Source organism: Nipponia nippon, unplaced genomic scaffold (genome assembly GCF_047370975.1).
Source record: "Nipponia nippon isolate SJK-2023a ecotype South Korea unplaced genomic scaffold, ASM4737097v1 scaffold_7, whole genome shotgun sequence".
Lineage (NCBI taxonomy): Eukaryota > Metazoa > Chordata > Aves > Pelecaniformes > Threskiornithidae > Nipponia > Nipponia nippon.
In genome coordinates this window covers 45,498,005-45,513,802 of record NW_028262391.1, presented here as the reverse complement: position 1 = coordinate 45,513,802, position 15,798 = coordinate 45,498,005, and the positions used below count along the sequence as shown (strand labels likewise).

The 15,798-nt window shown below is 35.0% G+C and overlaps 1 protein-coding gene across 2 annotated transcripts in view; it reads right to left on the bottom strand.

Moving 5' to 3' along the window:
• CDH8 (cadherin 8) overlaps window positions 1-15,798 on the bottom strand; it is a 402,754-nt gene that overhangs the window by 264,576 nt on the left and 122,380 nt on the right. For both annotated transcript variants that reach the window (XM_087739090.1, XM_087739089.1), the window contains exon 3: window positions 4,071-4,233. The gene's annotated coding sequence lies outside the window, so the exon portion shown is untranslated. The remainder of the gene's footprint in view (window positions 1-4,070; window positions 4,234-15,798) is intronic.

The window sequence follows — 15,798 nt, the reverse complement described above, 5'->3', positions numbered from 1 at the left end:
TGAGGGGCCCAAAACTGAACACAGTACTTGACGTGTGGCCTCACCAGTGCCGAATACAGGGGCACTATCACCTCCCTGGTCCTGCTGGCCACACTATTCCTGATACAAGCCAGGATGCTATTGGCCTTCTTGGCCACCTGAGCACACTGCTGGCTCATGTTCAGGTGGCTGACAACCAGCTAACCTTGCTTGTCTAAGGATGAAAATCATAGCAATATCAAAGTAATTTCTAAAAGTAGTTCTGGTTCTTATCAATGCCTTACTGTATCTAAAGATTGTAATGAGCTTTAAAGTGTTTCAAATTATTCTCACATCTTTATGGGGATGTCTCAAATGATAAGAGGTATTTCCTCACTTTACAGTTTCTGAAAGGGCAACAGCAAAGTAAGTAATTCAGAGATGCCAGATGAGCAAGTGGAGCTTTAGTTAGCAATGCAACATGAGACAGGACTTCCAACAGATTACATGAGACCTCTTCACTTAGATATGGTTCTCAATGTTGAACTAATTTGGAAAAAAAACCCCAAACCCCTAGCTCATTTGCTACCCAGACTTACTTTGAGTCCACATTAATACTTGCTCCTTCAGGTTTCTTGATTGCAATTTCAGGAACATATATGCATAAACACTTGTAAGATGAAACTGTTATTTTGCATGGTTTTAATACAATAGTTTTGGAGGGGGAAGGTCTAAAATAAAGAGAAAGTATTGGGATCTCCAAGCTGAGAGTGGGCAAAGAAAAAAGTGTTTTTACAACTCATTAAGCATGTCAATCCAACTAGAGGCTATACTGCAAAGGAATAAATACTGAAGCTGTTCCCCAAGCCAAAGTGAGTTTTTATTTTTTTCCCACTTTATGTCTTGTTATAACTGACAGCCAAGAAATGCAAAGCAAGGATTTAAGGTGCTGCACTCAGTGCATTTCATAAAACACTTGTGTATAATTCTCCATTATTTCTAAATAAATCCTCCCCAGGGACACTATGAGGTAGACTTTTAACTTAAAACATGACCTTATGTAATTCATGGGATCCACTATTTCCTTTATGTTCATAAATAGGGAACTCAGAATTTTAGAGATGGAACCTGCAATTCCAAACACAATTAAAAAAATAGTAGATATTTTGTATTTTCTACAGCTAGTTTACACCAGTAGACAATATACATATAAAAAATACATGCATACATATAAGTACGTACATATTTATACATATTTTATGTTTGATATATTTATTAGAATATACGATATATGTATATGTATGAATATATATGTAAATAAAACTCCTAGGGCAGAAGTCTGGCAACAAAAATACAACAATCCCTTGCTAGAAGCAGCTGCTTATTCATTTGTTCTATGAAAACTATGTATTTAACATGGCTATCTCTGCAAACCATAGTACTTATAGTACTTCTGGGACAGAGGATTTTCTTACAGACATAAATATACAGTGATATGTGTAATTGTTGAAACATTTTCAAGGCAAGATTTGATGATCCTCCCTCAGGGATGGCTTACAGCTGATGTAGTCTACTGTGCCACAATGCAGTACAGGAAGGCAATCTCTTCCACTTAGGACCAGGCAGGATGCCAGCAGGGAAAGCGAAAACGCTCTGAAGATTTTGCTGGTCTGAAAAGTCTTACCACTGTTGATCATGTTGAGCATTTTTTTCAGTCTGCTGTGTATTTTAAAAGCTACAAGCATGAAACATGGAGAAGCAGGGGAATCCTCAAAGTGCCTGAATGAAATCAGAGATTCACTTCCTCAACAAATAGATGCTTGCAAACTGCAGGATTTACTCTGTCTTATTTCCTACCCCAAATGACTCTGATTTGTAATGCCTCATTGCTTAGTATACATTTATATAATCTGTACATTATCTAACATAGGGTTCAGCTGACAATTTAATTAAAGCAAATGTGCAGAAGTGTGGGAAAAATCTGATTAACTCACTAAAGTTCCAGTCTGTGCGATTATCAGCCAGCAACATAAAATTGCCATATTGCAGCTAGTATTTTGGAATCTCTAATTTAAGGGAATCCCTGTAGCCTTATCTGAAACTTTACAGCATTTGCTTCTGATTTAAAATATCCATTAGTTAATGCTTGTAAAATACAATATGAAGAGCATTGTGTAAATACTAAGCACTGCTATTATTTGAATATAAGTGTTTTTTTTAACAATGTTAATGATTATTATAATGAAAACTAGGAGGAACATCAGCATAATATCTTTTCTTCTAGGAAGCAGGTCTTGTATCTACTAAATCAAAGTACTTTAGGCAATACTGGTTAGAATATGTTCATGTTGAATGCATTGGTAGAGATTCTTTTAATTTTTGTCATGTGGAAATCAATGGATTATTTTACTGACTTCAGTATGAATCCAATCATCCTTCATGTGGAAGAAATTTCCAAATCTCTCTCCTTAGCACAAGTAAAATGTAGGTAAAAATCAATCCAAGTAATCTGATCTTGATCACTTACGCCTGTCTCATATTCCCACTCTATTTCTTTCATTCATCTGTATCACAGGAAGATTCATTGTTGGTTTCAAACAGATGTCAGCATCACTAAACAATCTTCATTTCCATAACTTACAATGCACCTGTGTAATATTCTGAAGATAAACAAAAGTGTTGAACTAATATAATCCATTTTGTGGCAATAATAGCTACTTTCTTCTTGGCAGTTTTACAAACAGTTGACATGCCTGATTTGTTTGTTTTTTTTTTTTTTTTTTTTTTTTTTTTATTAAGAAGTCCTTCATATGTTAAGTTTTGATCTGTCTTCTCTTTCCCTCTACTTTGACCTGTGCACTCAGCTTGGTCTCTTGTGTGAATCATTCTTCACCTGCAGTCTTCTTAATCAGTGCATCTTTAAAGTCACTGCAAGTCATTCAAAACCCAAAAGGAACATATGTCTCAAATTTTCCTTTAAGAAGCAATCTAAGCCTTCAGTGCTATTGCGTATATAACATACTGTCCTACTTTGGTAACCACAGTTCCCCAGTGTTTCTTTATACCCTCAGTTCCAAGCCTGTGGCACCGAGTTGATCTAACCTGTGCAATTGTCTATAAGACAGTAATTTTTCTCATGATGCTACATAGCCTTTTATGATAAAAGAATTATGAAGTGTTCAGTAATGTCTAGGGTTGGAGCCTAGAATTTCAGTGGTTTAATGTTGCTCCAAAGCAAAGCCTAAAGAAGTAGGTGGGAGAAAAGGGAAGAGAGATGCCTGAGGGGCTGCACAAGTTATGGATCATTTTCTCAAAAAACTGTTTCTTTATTTTGCCACTGCATTCAACTCGGCTTCCTTGCAATCTGGATTATGCCAGACTCAGAAACCACTGCTAGAGGAAGTGAATTACCACATCCTAGGTAGAAATTTTGAAAAAATTTACAACACTTTCTCAAGCTTAGTGAAGCCTTAAAATCCATGTTAGCAATTGTAGACACTTCTCCATTCAGACTTGATCACTGACCTAGACTTTTAATTCCATAAAAATACACATACATTAAAATGAGATAAACTAATGGTATCAAAAGAATGGAAAGAACCCAGAAAGAGTTGATATAAAAACAGCTATTCATTCTTTTCTTTTCCATTAATTTCCAATTTTTTTCCTCCTATCTGTTCAATCTTACATTAGTTTGGATTCCTGTTTCCAAGTTCTAGGTTCATTTTGCATTTCTTCAGTTATCACTTACCAAAATCAAATTGTCCTCTTTCACCATACTGGCTACTGAACCTCAAGTTTCCCATAATTTATGTGATATTGCATGAGTTTCTGAAAGCTAAAAATTCTTCCATGTAACACTGGGAAAAAAGCAAGGATTTTGTCCAAATCTTGATTTTTTTCTGAAAAAGACCAACTAAATATATATATATATATTTATACATATATATATACATATATACACACATTAGACAAAATTTTAAAACAATTGAATAAAAAGCAATTTAGGTTCCTGACATCCGATATACAGCTTCCTTATTAGTGGTTCTGCTGTTTCCAGCTGCTCATAATTTTGCTCATAAAGTTGGATAGAATTTCTTCTTTGCACTCACCTCTGGAGTCTGGATAAAATGAGAACTAGAAGCGTTGCAGTAGACTAAAGGTGGCTGCTGATTTCTGTCAGGTCTGAATCCAGACGCCAGTCGGCAATGAAGTTTCAGCTCACCAGCCACAAGAAATTTCATGCAGCCTCTACTGATGCAACTCCAAGGCTATCTGCCAGAGAGAAGGAGGGTTATCATACATGTACTTCTCCTCCCTGAATCCAAACTCATCCCTTCTAGAAGTTGTTCATAATCTTCTCAGTGCTTTTGCTGTTGCTCGAAGGAAGAGTTAATCACTCTGTCTAGATTGCTGTATTATTTCTGTTGTCATGTCAAGCTGATCTGCTTCACTTATTTTTCCAAGATCTTCCCCATAAAAGTACTTTTTAAAGTACTATTTTCAGTTAGTTGAGAATAATAGCTGATAATTTCCGGAAAAAAAGGGTATCGGAAGCACTGAACACAACCATTTTAGTGGGAAAATGGAATGTCTACAAACATAGCACTAAAAATTTCTCTGAAGAATTAAGGACACAAAACATTGCACTGTTGGTGCAATGGTAGTCTTATACATATTGCTGAACTGATTTGAGTGATCAGCAGGGTCAGGTAAAGGAATATCCATTTAAAAAATAAATAAATTAACTTAAGAAGAATCATAAAAGCCAGCAGTGATACATATTTTAATACATAACAAGTTAAAAGTTCCCAGCATTCACTTTAAATTAGCTCTTATATCTCCTTTTCCTGCTTTCCACTTCAGACACCAGAACATAGAGTCTGATCTAAAATGACATATATTTAGAGCACTAAAATGGTATATTTCTGAAAGAGTCTAGAGAAACAGTTTTACAAGCTGTATATTCTTTTGTGAACTCTTCACTTTGAAAACTTTTGATTACATAAATAATTTCTGTGCATTATTACAGTGAATATCCAATGACAAACAACAATGAAAAGAACTATTTTCTTTTTTAATAGGTGTTAATGAAAATCTGAGATCAAACGTTGGAACAAACACTTTAAAATACATACAGAAGCTGAGAAGGATCCATGAAAAGCTGAACTGGAATTATCACTGTGTTATTAAAACAAGCAATTGGGGAACTATTTTTTTTGTGATTATTTGATCATGCATATTAAAGCAGAGTAATTTCTAATTTTGCATACATTTTCTTTTCTGAGAAAATAATGGGGTAATTGCTAAATATTATTTTATAATTTAAAACTTATTTTAAGTTTCAGCATCAGGCCCAATGTGTTAGAAATTGCAACAATAACCTCTGCCTTTACCTGCTTACAGACAAAAGTGGACTATACAAAGTAGGAGAGATGAAACAGTACTAAATTTTGAAAGGATGGAAGTGAAAATCCCTAAACTGCATTTTCTGAAAACTCACTGAGATAAAATTTTGAGAGCATTAATATTGAAAAATTTTCTGTTTTCAAATAAAAAATATTTTGCAAGCATCACCATTACCTCAAAGAGAAATTTCAAGTTTCCATAAGCAACTTCCTGGCGGATATGTCACCAGTGAATAATCATGTACAAAGCAGCACAGATTTACTCTGCTAAATTAAAAAAAAACCACCACTAATAAAGTTGAGTGATACATTTTCTTTAAAGTAGAAGGACACAGGAAATGGTAAAAACCAATCTGATATCTGGAGGCTTCATGCTGCCTTCAGATATATGGAGCTATATGGAAAAGAATTAACTGAAAAACTAATGAAAAGTGAAAAAGATGAATATGTCAGATATAGCACATCACTTAAAAGGACAAAGAACACAGACTAAATCTGCAAGTTTGAAAAATGATTACGGCATGGGTAGCCATGAAATGCAGATTGCACAACAGGATAAGATTAAACAGGAAATTTTTTAACTACAATACATGAAAAAATAAGAGGTCAGGGAAGAAGACGGAAAGGTTTTTAAGTGGTGCTGAGGAAATCTTTCTAACAAAGGTAATCTTTTTGTAAAAGAAACACCTCAAATTAAAAAAACAAAACAAAACAAAAAAAACCCCAAAACACAGAGAAACCAATATAACTATTCCAGAGATCAAGTATCAGAGGACAAAATAGCCACCTCAATTAAGGATAATCCTATTTTAATGTGAAAAAAAATACAGCATCTTTGGTACTATTTTTTATAGAAATCAACATTCCTCAGCATCCTCTGATTAATATACTTTCTGCACCATGGTAACTAATGACCTGAATTTGTCCAATGGGAACCATGGATGTTGATAACTTTCTTAGATAAACTCAAGTATTAACTTGAGTATGACAAGAATCGTAGTACTTGCCTGGAGGGGGTGGAGCAGAAGAAGAATGCTGAAGGTAAAATTAATGGAGTTCTTATTAATCTCTCCCGTAAACATTGTTTGGAGGGGGGAAAAAAAAGCCATCTGGAAATGCCTCCTATTGAGGGAGAGTCTGAGTATTTCAGGTGCAGCACAACTCACCTTATACTGTAGCTTTTCCCTTTACTTATTAGGAGTAGTACAGCAACAGAGAACACTAAAACTGGGCAGAAATTAGGGTAATCCTGAGGCTGTTCTAAATTAGCCTAGAAGCCTTGGAGAAGGTAACTTTAGCTGCGTGTCACCTTAAACTGTACATAGTAAATACTAAAAATAATTCTGGAAGAAAAACAGTATCTGTCACCAGAAAAATACTGCCTGTGTTAAGTTCATCTAACCTTACTTTTAAAATATGAAGATTAATGAATACTGAACATAAGCAGTAAATTAAAAGGGGCAAAATTATCTATTAAACAGTATCAGTTGAAGACTAAAAAAAAAAAAAAAAACAAGCTATGATTGTGGTTAAATCCATTCTTTTAAAATCTATTTTTTGTTGCTGATCATGGTTTAAGGAAAAGTCAATCTTCTTTCCGACGCTATGTGTAACTGCTAGATATCAAGGAGATGCTCTTCAGTCACGTTTTGATAAGGCATGTATGTCACATTGATAACAAATATGAATCAAATGCATGCTATAAATATTCAATACAAGTTACAGTCCTAAATATCTCTGAGAATGTAAAGTCTTTAAAGCCTATTTATTATTAAACAAATGTGTTTCTTGCTCATTTTGGTCTTTGAATTCCACTAACAAGGAACCAAGCCCCACAGAAAAATTCTTCTAAAGAACTCTAAATAAACCAGGCATAATTTCATCTCTATGTGTGCATGTACACATGTAAAACCACAGTTGTGCATACCTCATTAGTATTTTCTAAGCAAGCCACTGAATGTGAACATTATTCTTTCAGTTTAAATGCAAACTGTCTTTTAAAAATCACTTTTTAAAGCTAAGGTAGAACACAAAATTGAATTAATGGGATGCAACACTGAAAATCAGATCCTGACTGTATGGGTTTTTCCTTTTTCTGCAGTAAAACCATGAAAAGGTTCACTGGATGGTAAGAAGTATACAAGTAAATACAATATTACTCCACCTACTCTGATCTTTCACATTCATTGACTCATTTCCATGTCATCTTATCATCAGAGCCCAAAGTAAAAAAGTCGGAAGGGAGGTTCAGAGCCCAATGGATATAAGGAAGCCTTGATGATTACAATAGAACTCATCATAATTTTGAAAGGAAAGCTATCTTTGTCTGAAAATTGTCATAGTAATGCTATATTACTGATTTTTGAAGCAGGAAAAATACAGAATAAAGTTCTCATGATCAGAATAGTCAATGATCATCTAATTCTTACAATAATATTTTGACAGGGAAGGAGGAAAAAAAGATCCTTTCACACAGAAGACAAAGATTGAAAATGGTAAAACACACATATATAACATTAAAAATAGTAACTTGTTTAATTACTAGTATATTTATTAAATTCAACACCTGGGTCTGACACATCGTAGGCATAGATGTACTTAACCTGCAGTTATGCATGTTTTGTTGTGTTCATTCGTAAATGTATCACCCAGAGAAACTTTACATGTAATCAAAATTATCTTACCTATGTATACCGCATCCAGAAAACCACTTCTGTGAGACTAAATTTACAGACATCTGCATGTATCCAATTAAACTGCAGCTATTTTTCAATCATACAAAGAAATACTTTCCAGCCACCTTTCCATCTTCCAGTTGATCATGGGAACAGCTTAGAACCAAGTAAGTGTCTAGTCTGCTCTAATTTTCATAGGTAGTACTAGCATGCTAGAGAGTATCATCTCAAGTAAACACTTGTTAATGAGGAGCATGTTTTGACCATGTTTCTCCAATTGCAAATCTCTGCTTAGTGATGTGAAGATTTCAGAATAGGAGACACAGAACTGACAGACACTCCTGGGCTTTTCCACAAAGGATAATGATTTCACTTTTCTTTATTGTAATGATGTTAGGCCTCTGATGCTCTTATTTTGGCTACCCAACCAAAACCCGCCCAAAATATACTGCTACATCCACTGACAGTCTGCTTTCCTTTAAAAAGAATACATTTCAAAACAGGGAAATACTATTTTTGAAAATTTTAATTTTCTATTTAGAAAGGTAAAAATTGTATATGTGCATAAACTGCATTCAACTAGTGTGCTTTCTTGTCTTTCTATATTTTCATAATGGAACACAATTTGCCACTGAAATAATATGTAAAAGGTTTATGTATTTTTTTCTCATGTCTTATGATTGACATCCTGCTCTTAAATGGAAGACTAGAACCATTTTATTTTGCACATGTTCCATCATGAAACATCACATTAGTGTGCTGCCACCACACCACCAGTTTTAAAAAAAGGTACCCAAAATAAGGTATTTAATTAAACCTTCTAAGTGGAATCCCAGCTTATGAGCAAAAAAATTAAGCTCTTTGTTGAATTACTGCTGAATGCATGAACGTAGCAGTAAGATGATACAAATTTTTTTACGATGAGGATGATGAAACACTGGAACAGGTTGCCCAGAGAGGTGGTAGATGCCCCATCCCTGGAAACATTCAAGGTCAGGTTGGACAGGGCTCTGAGCAACCTGATCTAGTTGAAGATGTCCCTGCTCATTGCAGGGGGGTTCGACTAGATGACCTTTAAAGGTCCCTTCCAACCCAAACCATTCTATGATTCTAAATCTGACCTGAGTGTTCTAGCTGTGTGAACTTTAACTTTTTAACAATGGAATAACTAAGAGACAACGTTTTCTTTGAAGCTTGGTAATAAGGAACTCTTAGTAGACCACAGAGTAGGCATGCTGAACTGTTCTGACAGACATATTTTTGCTTACTTCATTAATGTATTTAAATTAAATCTTCAAACTAATTTAATTTGAAGCTTCCTTCTATGAAATTCTCCTGTTTCGTATCTCCTATATAGATTTGCTGACCTTTGACCTATAGCAGATGGAAGATCCCGCCAAGGAAATTCTGCAAGACTTCACACATTCTGACTACTGATTGCACTACTTGACTACTGATTGACTACTGATTGCACAAGATTGCTGACTACTGTCAGCACAGCATGCAGAATAATGTAGTACCTTAAAAGTGTATGAAACAGTGCAGGAGATCTATAAAAACAATTATTTCAAAAATATTTGGGGATGCTTGTATAGTTCTAGCAGGATAGGAATTGCCTTAGATTCCTTTGTTCTGTCGTGAAAGGTTTAAGATTACAGACTGCAACCAGATCATGTGATTAAAAAAGGGCTATTTTAGTGCCTTTTATTTTTATCCACTCTTCCCAATTGCAGTAGAACACTTATTCCCAGGCCTTGAAGAACAGGATGCAAAAAAGCTCTTGTGTTTCCAAGCCTTTATATATGGAAGACAGCTTTTGCCTAAAGATCATGTACTTAAGAGACATGGCTGTACACCAGCAAGGAAAATCAGAGACCCTTTTCCCTCCAGATCTATTACCAAGTCCTTGACTAACAAGAGGCAGTTCTGCAGTGCTACCCCCTTTGACAATAGGACACAATAAAACGGAAGGCAATCACAACCATCTATTTTATAAGCTGACTTCATGTAAATATGCTGATATCCAATAGGCACCTATTCCATTGATGGTTGGAGCAGACTATGTACCCCATAAAAACATTATTCCATTAAAGGAAATTTCACTCTGTTGAATCTCACTACTTCCATTCCTAGAACAATGTTCTCTTCATCTGTCATGTGGGAATGTGATGTAAATATCACAATCTAGTTCCATGGCCCATGGAAACAAGCACAAAAATATGCCTATCCCTTTGTGGTGTTCCTCTTTGCTTTCAAGATCACTCTCTCTGGAATCAATAGTCTCTCTTGATCACTTCTGCTTCACAGTTTTCTAAGAAAGAAAGAGAAGCACGTTTCAAAGGAGAACAAAAAGGTTTCTGTGTACCAGAGGAATGATTATTGGAAACCATTAAATATTGGGATAAAGAGCATGTTACACTCAAGACAAACCACAGGGATTCATCTCCATCTGCACATTTCAAAATGCATAAACAGAAAGGTATTGCATGCTTTGCAGTATAACAATAGGTAAAAGAAAGAATTTTCACTCACAAATTTCAAAATAAATTTAAGGTAGAAAAGTTTGCATACTAGAAGTATTTTATGACATCATAATTATAAATGGTGATTTTTTAGTTCTACAGAAATAAAAAATAAAAGTAAAAATAAAATTATTGCAGTAAGAATTCAGAAATCATTGGTACCTTCTGATACTATGACAACCAGAACTTGAACAGGAAAAAACACAAATGAGTAACAGTTTCAGACATTCCTAGCTTACTGACAGCTTTAGTTCAAGCTACCACTGCCAGCACTAAAACACAGGTCTTGGTTTTCAAAGTCAGTGATTACATTCTCTGTGGCATAAAAAGTTGGATTATATTTTGAAAAAAACCCATATAGACCAGAAAATATAAAGTAACTGCCTAAACATTTAAATAATTTGAGATTTTGAATATAATTTAGTGAGTACTCAAATTCCACTTACATTGTTTAAATTCTGACCATTGAAGAAATCAAGGACAGTCAGTGTTCTATATAACCTACTCCTAACATAAAAACAAAACAACTCTTGGTAAAGACTTATCTGTGGACTCCAAGCATCTTCTGCTGTAAGTGTGTTAATTGAGAGAATGCTTCTTCAGTGATATAGAAGAAGAATGAAATAACAAGAGAGGAAAATATATTTGCTGACTTTAAAGAAATTACGTGTTTGTCAAGGCAGGATAATCATGTACTTGAAAATGGATCTTCAGTATAACTATTTCCCATTCTGTAGTCCTGTGCTACTGCACTGGCAGCAAGAAAAGTACCACAATTACTTAACTAAGCTGATCTGCACTCGAGGAAAGTTAAGAGGTAGAGCATATCATCTGGGCATTTGATCTTAACCATACTGTGTTGTTGATTGTCTAAGCCAATAATTATTTCTCCATATATGAGAGCTAAACAGGTTCCACTTGCTGACACTTGTTTTCTTCCCCATGTGTATTAGAACACTTTTCAACATCACAGAATTATGATAAAGAATAAATGCCAAATGTCGTAGTCAGTATCAATGTAAACATCCTGAATATACAATAGAGCTCTGAATATGGCTGACAAAATGCAAAATAGTTATCACTTACAGATGAGTGCTGAACTTCCAGAAATGGAGAGTTCATTTAAATTGTAACTGCAATAGTACCCTTAATTTATAAGACCAATTTGAAGCTCTTTAGGCACCGTGCCATAGAGAGACCTCTTGTCAGTACATTCAAATACTACGTAAGAAGATCTTCCAAGCAGATCATAATGTGTTGATGAGAATCAAACTTCAGGAGCTTTGCATTTGAATGCTGAAAAAATGGAGATTATATGGGAAGATAAAGAAAGTCTAAACCACAAGGAGTGTGGTGGTATTAATGAAGAAACTAAGCACTTAGGAGTACTTGGGAGACAACTAAGTTAGTTGCTAATTGCCCTAGTCCAGTAACTGGTTGTTGGTACTGATTTTGACATTCCTTTTTTAGCTTGACTCCTACTGACACTAATCTTCATTATGTTTACTCCATGCTGTTCCCAAAAAGGGCTGTGGTATACTAACGACTTTCAACATTGCAAATGCTTTTTCACACATGGAACTTAGGTTCTCTTCCAAGACAAAAAGTGACTACATCAACATTGCAAATGCGTTTTCACACATGGAACTTAGGTTCTCTTCCAAGACAAAAAGTGACTACATCACTTCCAGCTGAGGAGGGAGACGGGGCAGAGGGGGGCAGATTTTGTAGATTTTTCTCCACTGGTAACCAACTATATATTTTTTTTTTTTTAACAGCAAAACTAAATTTAGATATGTTGTGTTTATTTTTTGAGGATGAGTGTGAGAATGACAAAGAAATTAAAAGAAATTTCAGAAGGGTTGACTCACAAAAGAAAATCTTTTAATAGTTTTCTTTGCCTTATACCTGTCTCAGCCTCTAAATAACTCTGCTCATAAAAATGGATGTTTTCCATTGAGTCACACATTTCCAGTTCTGACAGTTTGCTCCTCCTCCACTAGATCAGGTTCAGACAATGGAAATACTCTTCAATATTGATAGGGACAGCAACCTGGCAATGCTATTTCCACCTCCAAGTGATAAATTACTTATTTTCTACATTGAGTTCTTTCCTTTAAGTTGAGGAAAATGCAACACTTAGAGGTGAAAAACTTCTATGTAGACATATATCTCAATTTTATGTCTAGGTCTAGTATTAGGGATTAAAGACATTACTGTCACATAGAAAAAACGACAATTTTAAATAAATGTAATAGGATTTAGTGAAAAATACCTTTAAGTACTGTTTTCTACAAAGGAAAACACCTAGCTAGCTACTTACTCTTGCTGGTTTATAATTCTAAACACCACAGTCCTTTTCCTGGAGATGATGACTTGCTAGATAACCACAAGTAGAGGCTGCACATTTAGGCTCCTATCTGACCGTGGAGATTTATCCTTATAGAAATAACACACTTCGTGTTTCTGATGACTTTGAAGGCTCAATGAGCATAGTTTTTTACACATTTCTAACATACTGAATCAACTTCTGAAAGGAAACAGAGTAAAGGAAGCTTTGAAACTTTTTAAGTAAGGGATTGCTAAACACATATGGATGACCTAACACTTCAGTAGAAAATGTCTACGTCTGAACATTACTATATGCATTATGGAAAACAGCTGTGATACAGATTATGAAAAGTGATTAGGAAATTCTGTATTAGCCTAACCCAGCAAGTTTTCATATCCGTTGGTCGGGGCAACAGACAGTTCATCTCAATGGGACAGCAAGGCACCTGCTATTCTTGAGGAAAGCCCAAATCCAAAGTTTAATCCAAAACTGAAGATGGACTGCCTCAGGGTATAGTTATAAAGACTCATGGATTTGCAGATTTATGAACTTAGTCAAGTGCTTCTTACTGTTATTCTCTAGTGGCAGATTTTCTAGCTCCTCTTTCTCCCCTGGTTCATGTACATAGGTTGTTCATATGCATGCATGGAGTTGCACTTTGTCTTTGGTTTTCATTTGCTGTAAATAGGAGTCTGAACACAAACAGCCCTGGTTTGTATTCCAGAACTTGTCTGACACGCTTGCTTACAAAATTATGTTACTAAGACTAGTCTTCTTATCTAACAGAGCTCTGACAGTTAGAGATGGGAATGAGAAAGTGGCAAGTTTGACTTCTTATCCTGATGTAACATAGACTTGGGCATGTACCTCCCTGTGCATCACTTGTAATTGTCAATGAATTCAAACTCACAGCAGCTATTTGTAGTACTAGATACACACTATTTTTTCTTCAAAATTACATGGGTTTTATTAATAGAAAATGTTTTCTAATACAAGTGACACCTGAGTAGTTTCAGCTTGAAATACTTTTTTGAAGTTTTGATTTAAAATAAGGAAAATTATCAGAAGAGGTTTTATTTTCTCTTTTAATTAGATGATACCACTTACAGTCTAGAGTAGAAGGAATATATGGTGAAATTCCATCATCAAAGTATCAATTTACACCTGGAAAATATCTGTGGCTACTTTCCATAAGAAGTACAACATACTTAATTGCTTTCTCTTCCCTCATACTTCACAAGGCATAAATAAAGCTAGATTTCTTTAACCAGTAGGACACTAGACTATGCTTGGACCTTTCAGTGAGTGAAGACAAGGTGTCTATGGTTCTTTTTGAAAAAATAAATAGCCACAACTAAAATATGGTCCAGAAATCTAGTATTGGTTTTCCCATATGTGAGCTACAGAAGCCAGTTTTATGGGGGAGAAAGATGGGAAAACAGCAAATTCATTTACCCACCCACTTCAAAATTGCACAGTCCAGCTATTAGCCGTCTGGTCTTTAAAAAACAATTATATTTACTGTGAGAATTACTGAGATCATAAAGCATTTTAGCATTCAGATATATTTGTCCTGGTTGCTCTCTAATAATTTCATTATTACAGTAAACCTCTCTAAATATATTTGTAAATTATACTCTATGGCTGATACTGTGGTAAACCGTCATTGATGCCATACTGAGTTTATGGAGATGCTGGTAAAAATGCGAAGCCATCTTCAATTATTCAGAAAGATGATTTCAGAATATTTTGTGTGGGTTTCTGTAAAATTGTTCCTTGCTAGTGTTGAGTTAGATATGCATTGAAGTGTATAATAAGCAAATTTGTTATTTCTGCTAGTATTACTGTCTTTTTATAATAATTAGCAAATGCAGAACTACTTTTTACTCATAACTTCTATTTATACACAAGAAATTATATATTATTACATATAATGGACTTTAAAACCAGGTTAGTTTAGTTTTGAAGTATCATTTTGAAGATATTGAATGGTTACTATTGCTCTGCTAAATGATTTCCAACATTGTTTTCATCAGCAGTAGCAACACTATGATCACTAATATAGCTGTAACACCAGGGGCTTGTTTTATCATGTTGCTGACTAATCCTGCTCAGAGTTAGTATAAAGTACTGATAACTATGATGAAGAACTGGTCTGTCTAAACCTCATAATTTTGATATAACTGATACTGACTAAAAACCCAAAGTAAACAGAGCTTTGCAGAACTTGGTTGTGAAAAAAATGAAGGTGAGTCAATTGAGGAATAGTATTCTAAAACACATCTGCTATTTCCAGGCCTGTGTCATACATATTGTTCCCACTATGAGCAGTTATTCTGTGTAGATAAAGACTGACAAGAATTTCAAAATCAGCCATATCACATTTTGAAAAGAGTTGCTTAGTCAAACTTTGCCCAAGGCTTCCCTGCTCTGGTAAATTCACGCAACTAGGAACTAGAGCCCTCAGCTTTAACGTGGCTACTTATGGGATTAAACTGTGTTACATGTGAGGACTGAATTATTCACCTCTTTGCTGTTGATTTCTCCTGAGCAGCATATCTGAAAGCAATGAAATCACAACTCATAGCTACAAAGAAGACAATCAGTGGCAGTCCATTTATGTAGCTAAAATAGAGGGATGGAAGCTTGCCCACAGCAATGAGTATTGCAGTATGGACCTTTTTTCCTTCTGAGCTGTTTTGAGGCAGACTGTGACTTTAGGTAGCACTGAAGCTTCGAATCCTTAGTATTTGTTTTACAGAACAACATGTGTACATCTCTATGTGCCTACACATGGATCTCACGACAAATTGGAAGCTGCAATTCACTCCTGTCTTGGAAAGAAAAATATTTTGCCCCGAGCAAGCTTAAAAGAGCATAACTAAAGGTGCATGCCTAAATGT